Raw genomic sequence first — 9,593 nt, 5'->3', positions numbered from 1 at the left:
GGAGGCTTCGCGAGGCCTAGTGCGACAGGCTTCGCGAGGCCGTCTGTCCGACAAGATGGCCGCCCGCTCCCCCTGCGATCCGTGAACTAAATGAACTAAACAAGATGGCCGGCGCATCCGGCGCAGCCAATGACATCGCCTATTGCAATCCTTGCTCTGTGGGCGCGCGAGTCAGTGGGGAGGGGGGTGTGGACGTCATCGCTCTGTGGGCGCGCGGGTCAGTGGGGAGGGAGGTGTGGACGTCATTGCTCTGTGGGCTCGCGGTTCAGTGGGGAGGGGGGTGTAGACGTCATTGCTCTGTGGGCGCGCGAGTCAGTGAGGAGGGGGGTGTTGACGTCATTGCTCTGTGGGCGCGCGGGTCAGTGGGGAGGGGGGTGTGGACGTCATTGCTCTGTGGGCTCGCGGTTCAGTGGGGAGCGGGGTGTGGACGTCATTGCTCTGTGGGCGCGCGAGTCAGTGGGGAGGGGGGTGTTGACGTCATTGCTCTGTGGGCTCGCGGGTCAGTGGGGAGGGGGGTGTTGACGTCATTGCTCTGTGGGCGCGCGGGTCAGTGGGGAGGGGGGTGTGGACGTCATCGCTCACCCCCATGCACAAATCATTTTCTTTTTAACTCCTCTATACCCGGTCGATATCCCTGTACCGGTATTAGTATTATTCCTACCAGCCCACCCCGCAGGGTCCTGTTTAAGCAATCTGTTAAGTCTCACCCTAAAATCCCATATTTAAATTGTATTTTTATTTCTACATACGTGACTTTACCGAAAAAAACGAGTACAGTAATTTCTGCAGTCACGAAAGCTTCAATCCTGCTATCCCATCTCTACGGGGAGGCAGGCTTTACAATTCTGTCCTAAACGTGTTGCCCTGTGTTGTCTCCTCTTCGTGTGTATCTCTCCGTGTTGCTATTTGCTTCTTTCTCTTTGTGCCTCTCCATGTGTGTATGTCTCTTGATGTGGTGTTACTCTGGTTGTCCCTCTATGCTGCTCAAAGCTTCTTTCCCTCTGTGTATATATCTCTGCTACCTTGCACCTCATATCTGTTCGTTCTGTCTACGTTGGTATGTTCAGCCCAGAAGTTGAATACGAAATTTAGCAGTCTTTTGAAATACGTGGTCAACCAGGTTAGTGTCCGACTGTGTTGTTGGCCAACTGGTTTTGCATCACATTATGTTTCTAAGGTTTGCCGAGTTCCCGTATCCCATTTTCTTGTTGTTGTTTGCCTCCGTGCAATTTACCGTTATCTGTGTGCTGTGTGCTTGGTGTCCCCCTGTGTGTTCCCTTGCTGTGTTTTGCCCCATTTCCACCTGATGATGATCTCTTGTGTTGCGTTCGAAACGTCGTGATTTATTTTAATTACATTTTATTCATTACAATTGTATTGTATTTCTACATACGTGACTTTACCGAAAAAAACAATGAGTACAGTAATTTCTGCAGTCACGAAAGCTTCCATCCTACGTTAAACGACGTCATCGTTTTCATGATGAAACACCAGAAGCACATAACGTCCGATTGCAACGAGACCGTCAACATCACATACAATCAAGAAATCAAGAAACACCAGAAGCTCGTGATGGTCGATTGCAATCTGTGCGTGAACACGTGACAATTCAGAGTTGCAGAAAGACTTGAAGCACGTGATGTCATATTAAAGCAAAATCGTCATTATCAATCGCAACATCTTCAAGCACTCAATGCTGACATGACAACATCTGACAATGCAATCAATACATTCTGTCATAAAATCTGTGAAGTCTGCACAAAATGCTCCTATCCAAATCAGATGTACAGAGTACGACGTAATGAAAATGCATTGCACTATCTACCAACCGAATTGACATCACAGCAAACATTGGAAATGTGTTCACGTTGCAAGACACACATCAACAGTGACAAAAGAGCTGCACCGCCAAAAGCTCACTGGAATAATTTGGGTTCTCGTGAAATTCCAGATGTGATTCCAGTCTTATCACAGCCAGAACAACGTATATTATCAAGAGTTATAACCTTTTGTCAAGATCATCAAATTACGTGAAGTCTTCGGTCAATATGTCTTCCGTGGACAGGCAGTGCTCTTTGCTATGGACATCTTTAAAGTTAGTGACACACTTCCATGAGCAATGGATAATTCTGCAATGGTTGTCATCACAAAAAATCTTGAAAATCTCAACATCACAAGTGAATTCTCTATAAATCGGGAACAAGTTTACAATGCACTCAACTGCCTAATTCAAAACAATCCACTTTATCGGGATGTAACAATAAATGAAGAAGCAAACATCGCTGATGTACATTCAGTTGCTATTCCTGCGCAACAACCAGTGGAACAAAATCAGCCGCAATAACCTGCTAATGCTTACATGGCAATCAATGAAAGATCTAGAATTGTTCGCGCTGCATGGCATCAAGCAAATGAAGATGTTTTTACATGGGGCAATGCAGGTGTTCAATGTTGTGCAATGGTGTTGGCAAATATTGCAAGAGCCGCTATACTGCCACCAAGCATGGACCACAAACACATTGAACGTGAACTTGATAGCGGGTCATGAAATGTATGAAACCATTCCATTGGCCAAATTTGACAATCTAGGATATCCAATGACAGCAAATGGATCTCTGCAAGTCAAACATTTTGATGTCATAAGAAACGACTTCATTATGTTCAACAACTACTCGTTGGAAGTCTACAAGACTCGGTCAATGAAGGCGATTCACAAGGAATCACTTTGGGCGATGCCTTTAATTATTTGTTCACAAATCATCAGGCTGGCGTACTAATAACAGGATCCAAATCACTAGGAATTATGCATTACGATAACAAATACTACTTCACTGATTCACATTCATGTGGTCAGAAAGGTGCACCGGCAGGCAATGGCAGAGCATACATAATTGAGTGTCAAACAATTTAAGAACTAAAACGAATCTGCAGACGATCAACAGGATCCAGAAATGTTCATTTCACCATCAACTTAATCGAAGTTAATAAAACAAATATTACATTGCCGATCCAGGAATGCGAAAAGAAGATTCCTCAGCACGTCTGCGATCGGCAATGAAAGAAAATATGGCAGCACAAGTTGAATCGATGCCTATACAAACATCAGTCATGGCTTCGATAGATTGTGATCAGCCAAATTTGGAAGATGAATACGAAGTCTCTGATAATACTCACGAAATAAGGCGTAAAACAACCAACAACATTCTGAACGAAGCACATTAATTCAAAGCTGAAGAGTTTGCATGGTTCTACCTCTTCCCAAAATGAATTAATGGACTCAAAGAAGTAAGACCTATCAGAATCACTCCATTGGACTAATTTCAATTCAGAATTCTGCGTAGTGATACACGATTTCAACGCAACGACTACCTCTTCTTCGCATGATCAATGTTCGCGTTTTATCGCATCCAATCTAACATCTCACCTTGTGGAAAGAAGGTTCAAGGACAAGATTCTAGAGTAGAAGATCTTTACCTCTACCTTAACCTTCGAGGATCAGCTGCATATTGGCAAACAGTGCTGAATGAATTAATCGGACAAATACGTTCAATAGGACCACCAACATACTTCGCGACATTCACTCCAAACATCAAGAAGGATCCTGTTGAGGAGCCTTTCAAGACCATCACCTTACCCTACATTGCTGGGGTCACAAAAAAGATCTCCAAAATCCTGATTAAACACAAGATCCAGGTCCGATTCAACACAGTACATAAAATCCGTGATCTGGTCCCGTCTGTAAAAGATGTGGTTCCAGACATACAGTACCCTGGCGTCTACAAACTAAGTTGCCTCTGTGGTAGCAGTTACATTGGAGAAACCAAACGACATGTCTCGGACCGCATCCGTGAACATGAAGCAGACCTGAAACACGGTAGGACAAACACCTCAGCCGTGGCAGATCACTGTTACAACTCAGTGGGCTCACATGACATTGACTTCTCCAAGACAGAGGTTCTCTGCAAGCCATCTGGCTATCATGAGAGATTCGTTCATGAGGCGATCCACATATACAAACACAGAGACAATTTCAACCAAGAAGATGGATTCTGGCTTAGCAATCATTGGAAGGACGTAATAAACCATTTCGGATCTTAACTGATTGTGTTCACGTTTACGGTGACTTTCAGACCGCGTTCCACTCACTGGCATTGTATTCTCTGCAGGGAATGGATTCTTTGCTCCGCTGCAAGTTTTCCCCTCACGACTCACCCATTGACACGACAGTCAATGGTACAGTGTATAATAACAAATAGTATAACATTTATATGCTTAATACAATGTACAAAGTAGGGTGGGTAGAATAATACAGTGTTATATTAAAATGTATAAGATATAGGGTGGTTTATAGCAATACAGTATATAATTTAATGTTGGGTTTGTCTATGGCAGTATATAGTACGGTGTAGACTCGTGTGATGTAAGAGAATACAGTTTAGATGGAAGCATATTATATAATTTTTACGACGTAGAATTGTAATGTATTACTTACTGTTAGTAACTCAGCTTATTGTAGAGTATAGTAAGTATACTGATGATGCTATGTAGTTTATACTTTAGTTTTCTTAGGTTTTTTCGGTAAAGTCACGTAGAAAGTAAAATAAAATAAAAACAAAAATCACGACGTTTCGGAGGCAACACAAGTCTCCGTCATCAGGTGGGACCGTCACAGCCAGATTAGCTGTATCAAGTGAGGCAATGATTCAAGATGTAATCCCTTAAAAGCGAGTTGAGGGGGGAGGGAGAGGGAGGGGGGAGCTCATCAGACTATGGTAGCCAATGAAAGGAACGTATCGGGAGGGAGGGGGGGCGAGGCCAAAAGGGTGGGCGATGGACGTGGAAGCGCTTGTGCGCAAGCGGCCAATTACTGCACACGCCAACACAATGGAGCGATTGTGCGCAAGCGGCCAGCCACTGCACCCGCCAACACAATGGGCAGAGAGGAGGAGGGGAGGTCTAATACACATGATAGACAAAAGAACGAAAATGATGATGGGTACAAACTTAGGGGGAGCTCATCAGACTATGGTAGCCAATGAATGGAACGTATCGGGAGGGAGGGGGGGTGGGGGGGGGGCGAGGCCAAAAGGGTGGGCGACGGACGTGGAAGCGCTTGTGCGCAAGCGGCCAATTACTGCACACGCCAACACAATGGAGAGAGAGGGGGAGGGGGGGGTCTGATACACATGATAGACAAAAGAACGAAAATGCCCATGTTTATACCAATGCTGGCTGAACAATGAAGAGAGTACTGTTAAAATAACTGGGGATGTTAACACCCACCGAGTTGTAGCAATGATCATTGCTACAACTCGGTGGGCTCTCATGAAATTGTCTTTTCCGAGACCAAGGTTCTCTGCAAACCTCCCGGCTACCATCAAAGGTTTGTACACGAAGCCATACAAATATACAAACACAGACATAATTTCAACTGTGATGATGGGTACAAACTTAGTAATCATTGGAAAGATGTTATCAACCACGCAAAAAAGACTTAATCACAAATTTTTTGGACCATCTTATCTGACAGGCACTATTTTACTGTACTTTACCGAGTGTTAACATCCCCAGTTATTTTAACAGTACTCTCTTCATTGTTCAGCCAGCATTGGTATAAACATGGGCATTTTCGTTCTTTTGTCTATCATGTGTATCAGACCCCCCCTCCCCCTCTCTCTCCATTGTGTTGGCGTGTGCAGTAATTGGCCGCTTGCGCACAAGCGCTTCCACGTCCGTCGCCCACCCTTTTGGCCTCGCCCCCCCCCCGCCCCCCCTCCCTCCCGATACGTTCCATTCATTGGCTACCATAGTCTGATGAGCTCCCCCTAAGTTTGTACCCATCATCATTTTCGTTCTTTTGTCTATCATGTGTATTAGACCTCCCCTCCTCCTCTCTGCCCATTGTGTTGGCGGGTGCAGTGGCTGGCCGCTTGCGCACAATCGCTCCATTGTGTTGGCGTGTGCAGTAATTGGCCGCTTGCGCACAAGCGCTTCCACGTCCATCGCCCACCCTTTTGGCCTCGCCCCCCCTCCCTCCCGATACGTTCCTTTCATTGGCTACCATAGTCTGATGAGCTCCCCCCTCCCTCTCCCTCCCCCCTCAACTCGCTTTTAAGGGATTACATCTTGAATCATTGCCTCACTTGATACAGCTAATCTGGCTGTGACGGTCCCACCTGATGACGGAGACTTGTGTTGCCTCCGAAACGTCGTGATTTTTGTTTTTATTTTATTTTACTTTCTACGTGACTTTACCGAAAAAACCTAAGAAGATGATTCCTTGCAGTCACGAAAGCTTCAAATCTAGAATTATACTTTAGTTGTTTATGTAGTTTATACTTTAGTTTTTTAAGTGCAGCTACATACTATTAACATTCCTTTCCTTTGTTAATGCTACCCCCCTTCCCCCTCCCTTTGATGCTGCTAATCCTGCATAATGCACGGGCATAATATTAATTTGAAACCCCCCCGCCCACCTCCTACGCATTTTCCATATGCTAAATTCCTCTTGATATGCAAATTATTTTGTCAAGGCGCTCTTCTTCCCACCTCCCTCCCTCCAACCCAGCTTAAATATACGCTCCAAGCTTGGTGGTGTTTCATTCTTCACCTGAGGACGGCTGCTTGCGTTGTGGCCGAAACGTCGTGAGAATTATTTTATTATGTTTTATTTTTATTATTTTATTACTTCCCTTCGACGTGACTTTACCGAAAGAACCAAGAAGATTCAATTGCAATGATTTGATTTGCCTTGATATGTGCAATTCACTCTTAGTAGCTGATGAAAGACCCGATGAAGATCCAAATGAACTCAACATACATGCCACACAACGATTGATCGAACAGTATCCTGTCATAGTCACTCGACACTTCATTATTCGATTGAATGCACTTATGAAATTCTTGACAAATAATCATGAAGTGTTTGGTCAATTGAAGGATTACTGCTGGCGAATAGAGTTCCAAAATCGTGCAAGTCCATATCTACACATGCTGGTGTGGATATAAGATCATCCCTCATTCAATATACCTTAGGAATCAATCAAATTGATCAAGTGTGCACAGCAAAAAAAGTCTGACGGGAGTTCTGAGCTATATGAGCTCGTTAAAAATTGTCAGGTTCACCATCATACAAACAATCTTAATTTTGGAGCTTTCGTGACTGCAGGAATTATTCTTTGGTTCTTTCGGTAAAGTCACATATAAGGATAAAATAATAAATTAAATAATAGCATACGACGTTTCGATTGCAACACAAGCAATCATCGTCAGGTATAATGAAATAGCGACATAAATTCTAACCAGAAAACTATAGACAGACAAATAACCAGACAGATATCACCAAGATACATAGAGAGAGCAACACAGGTACAGAGAGGGGTGATCGTCTCTGTGGGGTGGCCTTAAATAGACACAGGGAGGGGTTAGAGAAAAAATGTACATGTCAATGAGTACGAAGAGACGCGTAGTAAAGTACGCAGGCTTAGAGGGAGAAAGAACACACTAAATTAAATAACCTAGCAAAGTATCGAAATGTTATGTAAAACGACACAGAGAGTCGGTCAACACACAATTAACGCATAGCCTGGTCGATTACGTATTTCAAAGATTGCTAAGTTAGAATTTAAAAGAATTTAAATTCTAACTTAGCAATCTTTGAAAAAGAATTTAAATTCTAACTTAGCAATCTTTGAAATACGTAATCTAAAAGACATGTAATTTTTTTCTCTAACCACTCCCTCTCTTTGCCTCCGCCCCCCTCTGTCTATTTAAGGCCACCCCACAGAGACGATCACCCCTCTCTGTACCTGTGTTGCTCTCTCTATGTATCTTGGTGATATCTGTCTGCTTATATGTCTGTCTATAGTTTTCTGGTTAGAATTTATGTCGCTATTTCATTATACCTGATGATGATTGCTTGTGTTGCAATCGAAACGTCGTATGCTATTATTTAATTTATTATTTTATCTTTATACGTGACTTAACCGAAAGAACCAAAGAATCATACAAACACATGCAAGAAGAATGATGAGGACTCATCAATAGCGTGTTGCTTTAAATTTCCACAAGTTTGTGATGAAACCCGCATCGTCTCTGAAACATCTGATAACTTCATTACATTTTAAAATTCATTTAATTTTTATAACTTTTCAAGACCGAATAAATACATGTTCCTGGCAGAGCAGTGCTACTGCGTTACGCACCGGGAGTTGCTGGCGATAGATTACTTCGTCCAGCAATACCGTCCCTACCTCTATGAACGCAAGTTCGAGGTGGGCTCCGATCACGCGGCTCTGCAGTACGCTCTGCGTGTTGAACAGCCGTCAGGTCAGCTTTCCCGTTGGCTTCAAGTCCTTCAGGACCACGTGTTCGTAGTTTCCTATAGGAAGAGCGTTAGGCACATGAACGCTGATGCACTGTCACGATTGCCACCGAGTGAACAGTGCACGTGCATGTCGGGTGCGGGATGATGAAAGCCTGCTGATACAGTACCGCCCCGGTACTGTAGCTGACGCTGCACACACCGACACGGCTGATATGCAGGATCACACGCTCGGTCTCACCAACACCGAGTAGGGGCGAATCCAGGTGGAGGACGCCTCTCTCCTCTCAATCAGATGCCGTGTTAAGGTTTCCGAGGATGGCGGGAACTGACGGGTCTTATCCACGATGATCCTCCGGGAGGGCCTAACGATGAAATGAGATGGGGAACTGCAAAAATGGTGGTCGTTCCCACCATTTTGCGGGGTAAATAGATCTGGGCGACACACGAACTGGTTGATGGACCTCCAGGTCCAAAAGACCTTGTCCACTATTCGCCTCAACTTTTTCTGGCCCAGCATCGCAGGAGATGTGCAAAATGTGCTGAGGGGATGTAGTGAATGCGCTCACCGAAAGCCGTCACCAAAATGGCTTGTCCCCCGTTGCAATCGATTTCAGTGTCCTGGATGAATGAGCTCGTCGCTCTCGACGTGCTCGGCCCCTTTCCCACGACATCGCGGTGAAATAAATATTTGTTGGTGGGTGTGGAATATCTGTCACAATGGCCGGGCCGGTGCCGGATCAGTCGGCTGCGACCATCGCAGACGTTTTCCTCCACGGGTACGTCTTGGATAAGGGAGCCCTGGAACACCTTCTCACAGATCAGGGCCCAAATTTTTCATCAAAATTGCTCAAGGAAGCGTGTGACCGGTTGGATACCAAGAAGGTCCGCACCTCGCTCTATCACCCGCAAACTGACGGCATGGTGGAACACCTCAACAGGACCCTGACATTAATGTTATGTCAGCAAGTTAATGCGGAACAAACTGACTGGGACCTGCACGTCCCCGGTGTTCTTGCTGCGTACAGGTTGGCCCCTCACGCTTCCACCGGCTACTCGCCGTGTTTCCTTATGTACGGGAGGGAACAGGTTCCGCCAATTTAAATTAAATTAAATCCAGGAATGCGGAGTAAGACCATGTTCGACCCTGTACGCCTTACCCTCCAGCACTTGGCTGAAGCTAGGGAAGCTTCCAAGCAAATTCGACCATACGCCAAGCTGCTAACAAGGGACGGGTCGGGGCGCTGGAAACGGGTACCAAAAGGGCAGC

The sequence above is a fragment of the Lampetra planeri genome, chromosome 76 (genome assembly GCF_965212315.1).
Source record: "Lampetra planeri chromosome 76, kcLamPlan1.2.h2, whole genome shotgun sequence".
NCBI lineage: Eukaryota > Metazoa > Chordata > Hyperoartia > Petromyzontiformes > Petromyzontidae > Lampetra > Lampetra planeri.
This window is presented reverse-complemented; position numbering follows the sequence as displayed.